This window comes from Poecilia formosa, unplaced genomic scaffold (genome assembly GCF_000485575.1).
Source record: "Poecilia formosa unplaced genomic scaffold, Poecilia_formosa-5.1.2 Scaffold94, whole genome shotgun sequence".
In the NCBI taxonomy this organism is placed as follows: domain Eukaryota; kingdom Metazoa; phylum Chordata; class Actinopteri; order Cyprinodontiformes; family Poeciliidae; genus Poecilia; species Poecilia formosa.
Genome location: NW_006800033.1, coordinates 1524418 through 1533434, shown reverse-complemented (window position 1 = coordinate 1533434; position 9017 = coordinate 1524418). Strand labels below are relative to the sequence as shown.

At 38.0% G+C, this 9017-nt stretch overlaps 1 long non-coding RNA gene across 1 annotated transcript in view; it reads right to left on the bottom strand.

Moving 5' to 3' along the window:
- Positions 1 to 446: 446 nt before the first annotated feature.
- Positions 447 to 9017, bottom strand: part of LOC107836873 (uncharacterized) — a 66025-nt gene continuing 57454 nt past the window's right edge. Inside the window, exons 2-3 of the long non-coding RNA XR_001662849.1 lie at positions 2341 to 2501; positions 447 to 2083 (exon numbers count right to left, since the gene is read on the bottom strand). This is a non-coding gene — a long non-coding RNA (uncharacterized LOC107836873). The remainder of the gene's footprint in view (positions 2084 to 2340; positions 2502 to 9017) is intronic.

The window sequence follows — 9017 nt, the reverse complement described above, 5'->3', positions numbered from 1 at the left end:
GATTTTATGCAAAGGAAGAGTTTAGAATATTAAGTTGCATAAAGTATATCTCTTAAATTAAGAGTAGATAAATATGTAAATACAGTTTAGATTTGCTGCATTAGTACCTTTTGTTAATGATGAATGCTTAAACAGCAACTTTATTGCTGCTACCTGCAAAACATCTGCACATTGCACCAGTGTATACACGAGCACACACACACCCACACACACTTCCACACACACACACACACACACACACACACACATGCAGACATAGCTCTGGATTTACTCCTGCAGACTCAATACGCTCACAATGAAATATGGGGTGGTTTCATTATGCATCTGTTACCCGGATAGCCTTGACCTTTTAGCGTTCTTGTGCAGTGGTATTGGAGTGGAGCAAAAAAAAAAAAAAAGAGAGATGCAATTACTGCCTTATAACTTAGTGATTTTATTATTAATATCTCAACAAGGCAATTCATTCATCATTTTTTGCATAGTGTAGAAAAATGAAGTTTTAGTCATTCCAGAACAGTAGCGTTGTGAGGATGCAAAAATTTAATTAAAACTAAGACAATGAAACGAAGCCATGAAGCAGAAAACATGTAATTTAACAAAACAAACACAGCTGGTAATTTAGAGTCTAGCTATATTTTGAGAAATGTCAAATCTTTGAAATGTAATATTTCTGTTTATCCAATTTGTTGTCTGAAATGTTGGTCTTCTGGGCTATCAAGGAGTTTAAATACAACACAAATCAATAAAAAATCAACATGTACAAACAGTGCAAACCTAGTCCCTGCAATGCAAAGCAGAATCTGTAATTTAATAGAATAATTTCAGGTTAGATTCTTTATTTTTTGGTGTCAAATAGCTGCTCGTTTCATTCTGGTGTGTCACAATTGCAAACCTAAATCTGGTTAAGAGTATTGATAAAAGGTCAAGACTTTGACAGGTGCCTACAAGTCTGTTCTCAACTAACAAATTAAATGTTGGAGCATAAAAAAAGCAGAACACCATCTTCATCAAATGAAGTTTGTGGAGTCATATGGAATGCTGTACGGATGGAGATATTGATGAAATTCATCACTATTGCCTCTTCTGAAATTGTCTCTTCTCCTGCAATTATTGTGATTTGACTTCATATTAGGAGCTTTTTTATTTGTCGACAAAAATGTTTATGCAGTGAGAAGACTGGAAAATATTTCATCCCAAACTCCATGTTCTTCAGTGTGTCTATTCTGAAAATGTGAAGTTAGAAATCAACATTCAGCAAGACCCACAAAGCAAGAAAAACAATAAAATAAAAATAAAAATCTTTGCACGCCATTTTGGACGCAAAACTGAATTTTAACAACCAAATAAAGTTTATTACTAAATCAGCATACTTCCACCATAAAGACACTAACAGAACAAAGAGTTTCTGATCAAAACCAAAACCAAAACCACTGGTGCATGATGTTATTTTCTGTTAGTTCCTTTTTAGGTGATGCTTTGTATTTGTGTCTGTTTTGTGTATTTTCTGTGAATCTCTTATCTCTCTTTATTTGTGAAAAGGGTTGTGTATAATCTCGTTTGTTCATTTGTAACAGTTAAACTATTCTTTCTCTGTAGTGTCAAGTATTTTGTTACATTTTTCATATTGTTCTTTTTCACATAACACTCTTACAAATTAAAACAATAATCATCCTCTTTCTTTAAGAGTGCAGTTATTAAAGCTGAGTGAAAATGTCCAATTCATAATTCAGATGAGATGAAGTTCATTGCTTCATTCACGTCAGCATTTGATTCTGATAACCAGTAAGTCTGGGCGAGTTACGGACGTTTAAGTCGATTAAAGTGTCTGATTGTTGCAACGGGAGGAATTGTTTTGTCAACTCTGTCGTCACACCTTAGGGAAGTTATCTAAGGTAACTACATGCGTGATCTACCTTTGTTCATACTGAATACTCTTTATTTATATTTTTTCTTTTCAATTTTACCGGTCATCACATGCTGAGAGCAAAACCGAGCCACAGAGACTCTTCTGTAGACTCAAACTGTGGTTTTGACAGCTTCTCAGCTTCATGGCCTGGATGAGAGAAATCACCTTGGGGCGTCCCTGTGGACCAGACGAGGACAGAAAACAATCAGGGGGAGAGAAGAGAGTAACCCTATAAATACATACACTCAGTCTCATCTTATTTACAGCATGTACTGATGAAATACATCTTTAATATTGCAATTTAATCTCCACCTAATACACACAAATGAACCGAAATAAGTGTTTCTTTCTGTAGAACTTCTTTCTATGACAGCCAAAAGGACGGCTAATAAATACTGTATATGTAACATATCCTAAGAATATAGAAGTCTGACCTTTCATGAGCAGCAGAATACAAATCAGATGCAGGAGCAAGAGGGGAGGAAGAGCAAAGAGTGATGTGAAGAGTTTAGCAAGGTGATGAGTTTTCATTTCATGCTGCGCGTGACATCCCAGCCCCGGCCGAGGTGGAAAGGTCATCCCATCATTTGGGTGCCTGAGGGGAGAAGAGTCAAGACTGAGTGAAGGCACGACCGTCTCGCTGCGGGCGAGGCAGACCGAGGCAGAGCACACATGAATCACGCGCACACATAATACATCACATTACCGCATTCATTAGGAATCTTGGATATAATATTCAGTCTTTTAGCAGTTGGGGTCAAAAGAGCAAGTCTGCAGTTTCTTGCTTCACTTTATTTTACTGGCTGGAGGATGAGGAGTTAAATAAGAGTGTGCCCTAGAGCTAGGCTGCTCAGTCGAGCAAAAAACAAGCGAAACGAGACAACAAGTAAACAGAGACTGAAACTGAAGCCCTGTTCTCCTGCTGCCTCAAAACAACTTCTTTTAGTAGTCTCTATCCTGCCTCTAAGTGTTTTCCGTCTGTGTAATCAGCTGGTAAATATTTCATAATCTTGCACAGAGAGCATGCCGCCATAATCAGCTGATTGCCGTAAAGAGTTCAAGCCGTATGGGGGATTTCACAAATGTGACATCACAGGAAGAAAAAGAAAAAAAAAAAGGTGACAACATTTTGTAACTACTTTGCTGTCAAAACTTATCATATATAAGCAGGCACACCAGACTCTTTCCTTTGTGACAATGTGCTCTGCTCTGCCCAGTCACAATTATTTTTGTAAATTTGCAATGCAGTGCCAGGCTTCAGTAAACAGGCCAGATGTCAGGCTTGATGGAACCACGGCTTCAGCAGTGGCGAGGAATATACAGCCTCGGGGTGTTTTTATGTTTGTGTGTGGTAGCGTGTTGCACTTTTTCTCCGGAGTCGTGTCCTTCACTGTCTGCATTCACCTGCCGCCTTACGCTGTTCGTCAGCAAGAAATTGCTGAGGCAGAGACGGCTTTGAGCAAATACATATTAATTTTTGCAGCATATATATGGCAAAAACAATCCCTCGCTCGACCAAAGGAGTGCTTCGTTCTGCCAGTTCCTTCTGCCGACACGCCAACAGGATTCTCCTGACGAGCTGGGGGAATATTTACCGTCTGAACCCATTTTTCTTCAAACACACAAACACACACCTCCATTCAATAGCTACCCTCAATTTTGAGTTCCTCTGGCCTGCTTCAATGTCTTGAAGCCCCCCACCTTCCCACCCCCACCTCTGCCCAGGCATCTTCAAACCATCTCAGTGGGTGCCAAGCAGTCACAGCAGTGGCTTGATCTTGGCACTTATGAAAGAAGCTCTTTGATAAGCCTCGGCCAGGAGCAACACAAGGGAAGTAAATCAGAGACACAAACTCAACTGGAGATGAGACGTCTACTGTGTTTGCTTGTGTGTTTGTGATGTTGTTTCTTTTGTTTCTTTGACCTGTTAAACTTTCCTTTTGAGAGGAAACAAAAAAACAAAAAAACAAAATCAAATACCTGAAAGAATTCTTTTTTTTTTTTTTTTACGCTTTTATGTTTTGCGGTTTTCCCTTGTGAGCCTCTGAAGCACAATCGTTGTGCTTCTCCAGCTCTTTGTAAAGGAGGAGAACAACAAAGTGATTAAAATCTTTTGAGGTGCGTTTTGGACGTGGCTGATGTCTGGACACAACGCGGCTGAGGTTGTGGTTTCCTGTTCGCTCCCGTTCTTTGAAGAAATTGACTGTACGGCTGTCAGTGCTCTGTTAGAATAAGATTTCATTCTCAATTTTTATTTTTTTTTTTTGCCATCTGCATTGTGTTTGGTCAGTCGAAAGTTAATTGTATCCTAATGTATTTTTATACAGGTGGATTGCAATTAAATAAAATGCCGGTGGAAAGTTAATTTATTCATGTAATTCATTTGAATAAGTATGGATTCACATACTCATCAATTTTAGTGTGTGTTCCTGTAAGTTTGATTATTGTGGCTTGCAGAGAAAAAAAATCAGTTTCTCTTAAGAACAGGAAAATTATGAGATTAATTAAATAATTTTACTACAGAAGTATTTGGATATGATGACATATATGACCCAGACTGACTTTTGATTTGAGAATTGTAGACAGTCACTATACTCTCCATGAGGAGATTAAGACACACAGATCATTGTTTTTTTGTTTTTTGTTTTTTTTTTCACATAGTGCTCTGGAAAAATTGTAGAAAGTTAAGTGGAGGGAAAAAATGGAGTAGAAAGTAAAAGGGTGCAGAAGTAAATTCTGTATTTCATTTAGGAATCAAGGTCCCATAGCCCAGAGGAAGAATGGAGAGGCATATAATCCAAATTGCTTGAGGTCTAAGGTGAAATTTCCAAACTTTGTGACGACTTGTGGAGCTGCGTCTTCTGCGGTTGATGGGCTGCCGTGTTCCAACACTCACACTAAAACTTCTATAATAAGTATCACTGTGTTTGGCCAGCAAATTCACCTGACCTAAACCTTCACCTTGTGGTTGCTTGGGATGAGAGAGTGCATCAAAATTAATATTCAGTGCAATCTGCTGATTGTATTAGAAAGCTTATTACTAATAGTCATTGCATAACTTGCAGGAATTTGAATACATGCTGCAGAAATCTGAATTTGACAACTGGATTGAACTCTTTTGGAATGAACCGAATTGAACAGAATTACTTTTGAATTCATTTGATTGCATATACTGTTTGAGTATTGATGTGATTTGCATTTGTATACATAAAACTAAAAAGAGAAATGTGTGATTTTAAACATATCTTTATATCCAGTTTTTCGTCATTTTAATAGGACAATCGGCCAACGAAGCGTTTACACTGAACGACCCTCTCACAGGTGTGTCCGATTTTAAATAGATCACTAAAACCATGCTAAGTGCCATAAAAAAAATAAAAAAAAAACTCATCTTGTCCCCAGGTTCTCAAATCCTGCCATTTACTTACCCAGTGGTATCTTTCGGATGCACCTAAGGGTTTACAATGCTGATGCCGCCTTGATCCTGGAAATGTGCCAGTATTTGTGCACTTCTTTGTGAAGATATACAAAAATATTCCTACCACTTTGACATGTTACAATGTTGTGCGAATAGTGCAGGGGTGACCAAGTCCAGTCCTCGAGAGCCACCATCCTGCAAGTTTTAGAAGTATCCTTACTCCAACACACCGGGATCAGCTCTACAGAGGCCTGATAACAAGCCATTCATTTGATTCAGGTGTGTTGAAGCAGGGATGCATCTGAAAGTTGCAGGATGATAGCTCTCGAGGACTGGACTTGGCCACCCCTGGAATAGTGGATTGTTGACTGGATCAAGTCCAACTTTGCAGCAACCCCTGACACTCACCATGTATGTGGCGACAGTGGAAAGAAACAAACTTTTAACAGGAAGAGTTCTCCAGAAGAACCTGCCTCACATTCTGCATCCATCTGCTGCTGTCTACCAGGGTTTGAGAGGACAGAACATATGGAGGAAAAAGAAACAAAGAACACAGAGTAACCCTCAGGGTTTGCTCTTTATCATAAAGAAAAAGTACACAGAGTTATTAGCAACAGCAGCTGTTTTTTGTGACTTCATTGGGTGAAAAAAAACGTAACAATAGATGAACTCTGCAGTAGTCGTACATTTCATGGAATGGAAAACAGAGTAGACTACCAGCAGCATCTCCTTCGATGGCTATTTCAGGAGAGAGACGGTGTTGCAGCCAGAGTCTCTGGCTCTGTATATCTATAGAAAGAGAACATAATGTTGTTGGCAGAAACAGCTCATCTTAGGCAGATTTTAAACAGATGTGGGATTTCACTAGCAAAGAACAACATTAATCAGATGTGCACCCTACAAAGCTGGCATTTATAGAAAAGTGATGTGATGACACATGGGAGTGGCAGTGACAAAAGGGAAACAGGTCAGAGTTGATGTGGAGAAGGAAGGAGCTAAATAAAGGACGACATGCTGTTTATTCGTGTGCAGAGGCTCTTAATGCACCGATTAAACCAAAAGGCTGCTCCAGTTTAAGCTCCTCTCATAACTGTGATTAGCTCTGTTGCTGGTGCACATTTGCCAACAGCACGTTTTCCTTCCATTAAACTTTCTGCTTGCATACAGCACTCTGAACAATCAGCTTCTTCAGTAACAAACCTTTTGTGGAGAGTGTCAGTGACTGTTTTCTGGACATCTGCCTAAAGTCTTCTCTCTGACTCTGCAGGTCTGATATGGCTAAAACTTAACATTTATACATGAAAAGTTTTTCTTAATTGCTGCTATGTAGTATTAACTGAATATTGAATATGGAGTTATATTGTAAATACTTTAAATGTGCTGTCCTGTTGTGACTCAACGGTCCTGTTTGCAGTCAAAACCTAAATGTATTTACTGAATAAACATAAACCAAGTGTAACTTCTGGATTTGAATATTACGACAAGAAAATGTCAGATATTACAGATATCTTCCTTAGGTTTTCACAATCTCTTTTTCTCTGCTTATGTTCTCATGCAAAACAAACCACATTACCTGATCTAAAGATCAGATGTTGCAACATTTAACATCACATTTGTACATTTTTCTCTTTTTCCAATTGCTTTCGTATCCATTCCTTGCTTCAGTTTCATCACAATCACTCGTTTGTTTGTCCTCTCCAACGTACTTTGATCTCTGTGGTTCATAGATATTTGGATCTCAGCGATATGACCAGCAGTTACTGCTGGCAGGTGTGAAGAACAAATAAATCCCCCCCTTAAACAAACCCTCCGAAAACCAATTTAGGTCTGTGTGCTTCCTCATATAGACAAACTCGATGACTGTTATGAGGAGTAAAAACAAATCAGGCAAATATGCATCCCAGTCACACCTGTGTGCCAGTTATTTGAGAATCAAACTCTGCAAGATGATAAATTAGACAGCCACCCGATGATTCTTTGAATGTGCAGCTGACGTCTAATGATGATGAAGATTCACAAATGCTGCAAAATAACTGGCAATATGTCATGTGTAGTGGTGACAAAAATAATAATAAAAAAAAGAAAAAAAAATCAGCCATCCTGCTCATTGATCCATTTCAATCCATCACAAGATCTCTGTCCAGCTCAGGGACAAACTGTCCCAAGCCAGAAATAGTCAACTATCTGAGAAAACCAAGAGCTGGCAGATTTTCACAGACCAATGACCGTGCAAGCTGACTTCACAAGTGAGGAAAGTTTTAGTGAATTAGTGGAAGTTTTTTTTATTTATATATAAGGATATATGTACCCACGTTTTTCTTGAGTTTTAAAAGAAATATAGTTATCATTTGAAGTTTAATAAAGAGTGCAGTAAAAAGGTATAGGCCCCTTATGGATTTCTTCTGTTTTTGCTTTTTCGCTGCACTTATATGTTATACAACAACCTATTTCTTTTATATTGGGTTACCTATGTAATAGGTTACCTATGTAATAGGTAACCTTAGCAAACACAAAATTCAGTTTTCATATGAAGAGTCCATTTATGAAGGGAAAAAGCTTTTCAAACCACGCTGGCTCTATGGGAGAAAATGATTACTCTGCCCTTGATGGTAACGGCTGAAAAGAGTCTTTTAAATCACTGTGGAGTGATTTTAGCATACTCTTCTTTGCATAATTGTTTTAATACTTCCACATTGGAAGATTTTGTTTTAGATTTATCAGCTTCACAAATTCTGAGTCGGATCTAAATGCAGACTTTGACTTGGACAAATCCAAAACTTTCACTTTGTTATTTTTTAGACTTGAAGAGGTGAATTTGTTGGGGAACTTTGGATCATTCTCTTATTGTGAGCTGTAGCTTAACACTAAAGAACAAAAGAAAGGATCCACTTTTGTTAGCTCCCACAAAGACCATTTTTTCAAATTTTGTTTGTTATTACTGAACCATTGAAACTGATATTTACTGAAACAAGCAGGGCCGGCAGTTATTTCGAGGTTGTTTTTTGGTTTCTTTTGTGACGTCATGGCTAAGTCTCAAATAATGGCTCTCACTGCAGAATGAGGTTAATCACAGCTAATTCATGCCTTAACAAGCTCTGTGCTTACATTTTCCAACAGGGCCGTGATTAGCTTGCATAATTTGAAAACTGGGCTTTGTATCTACTTTATCTTTTCCTGATATGAAAATGTATTTGATCATCTGAAATATGTAAGTGCAAATAAAGCAAAGATGAACTCTGTTAGGGGGAAGTAGGCTGCTATTACATTCTACTGTAGCTGCACCTGAATAAAAACAAACATTTGAATGCATACTGTATGAAACTGCTCTGCATTCCAATCGTGATCATTTCTTCCCCCCCCAACCTTCAATACATATAACATATTACGTCCATCCATCTTATATTCACCCATATTGCTTCTCCAAATGTATTAGACCACAATCACAGAAGACCTAAGCCCTTATAAACTTAACAAACCCTTCATAATGAATGTTTGCTATCACACTTTGTCATTTGCTCTCTTACTTTACCATTCATCACACCAAGGGATGAAAATGTCAAACAAATTACATCATTGCTCTGTATCGATTCCTCCCCCCTTCAAAACAGGGCCCTTGATTTGATAAAAAAAAAATAAATAAATAACATGAAATCAATGCTCTAAAAAAGACACCAATAAGAAATCATTTTGGTA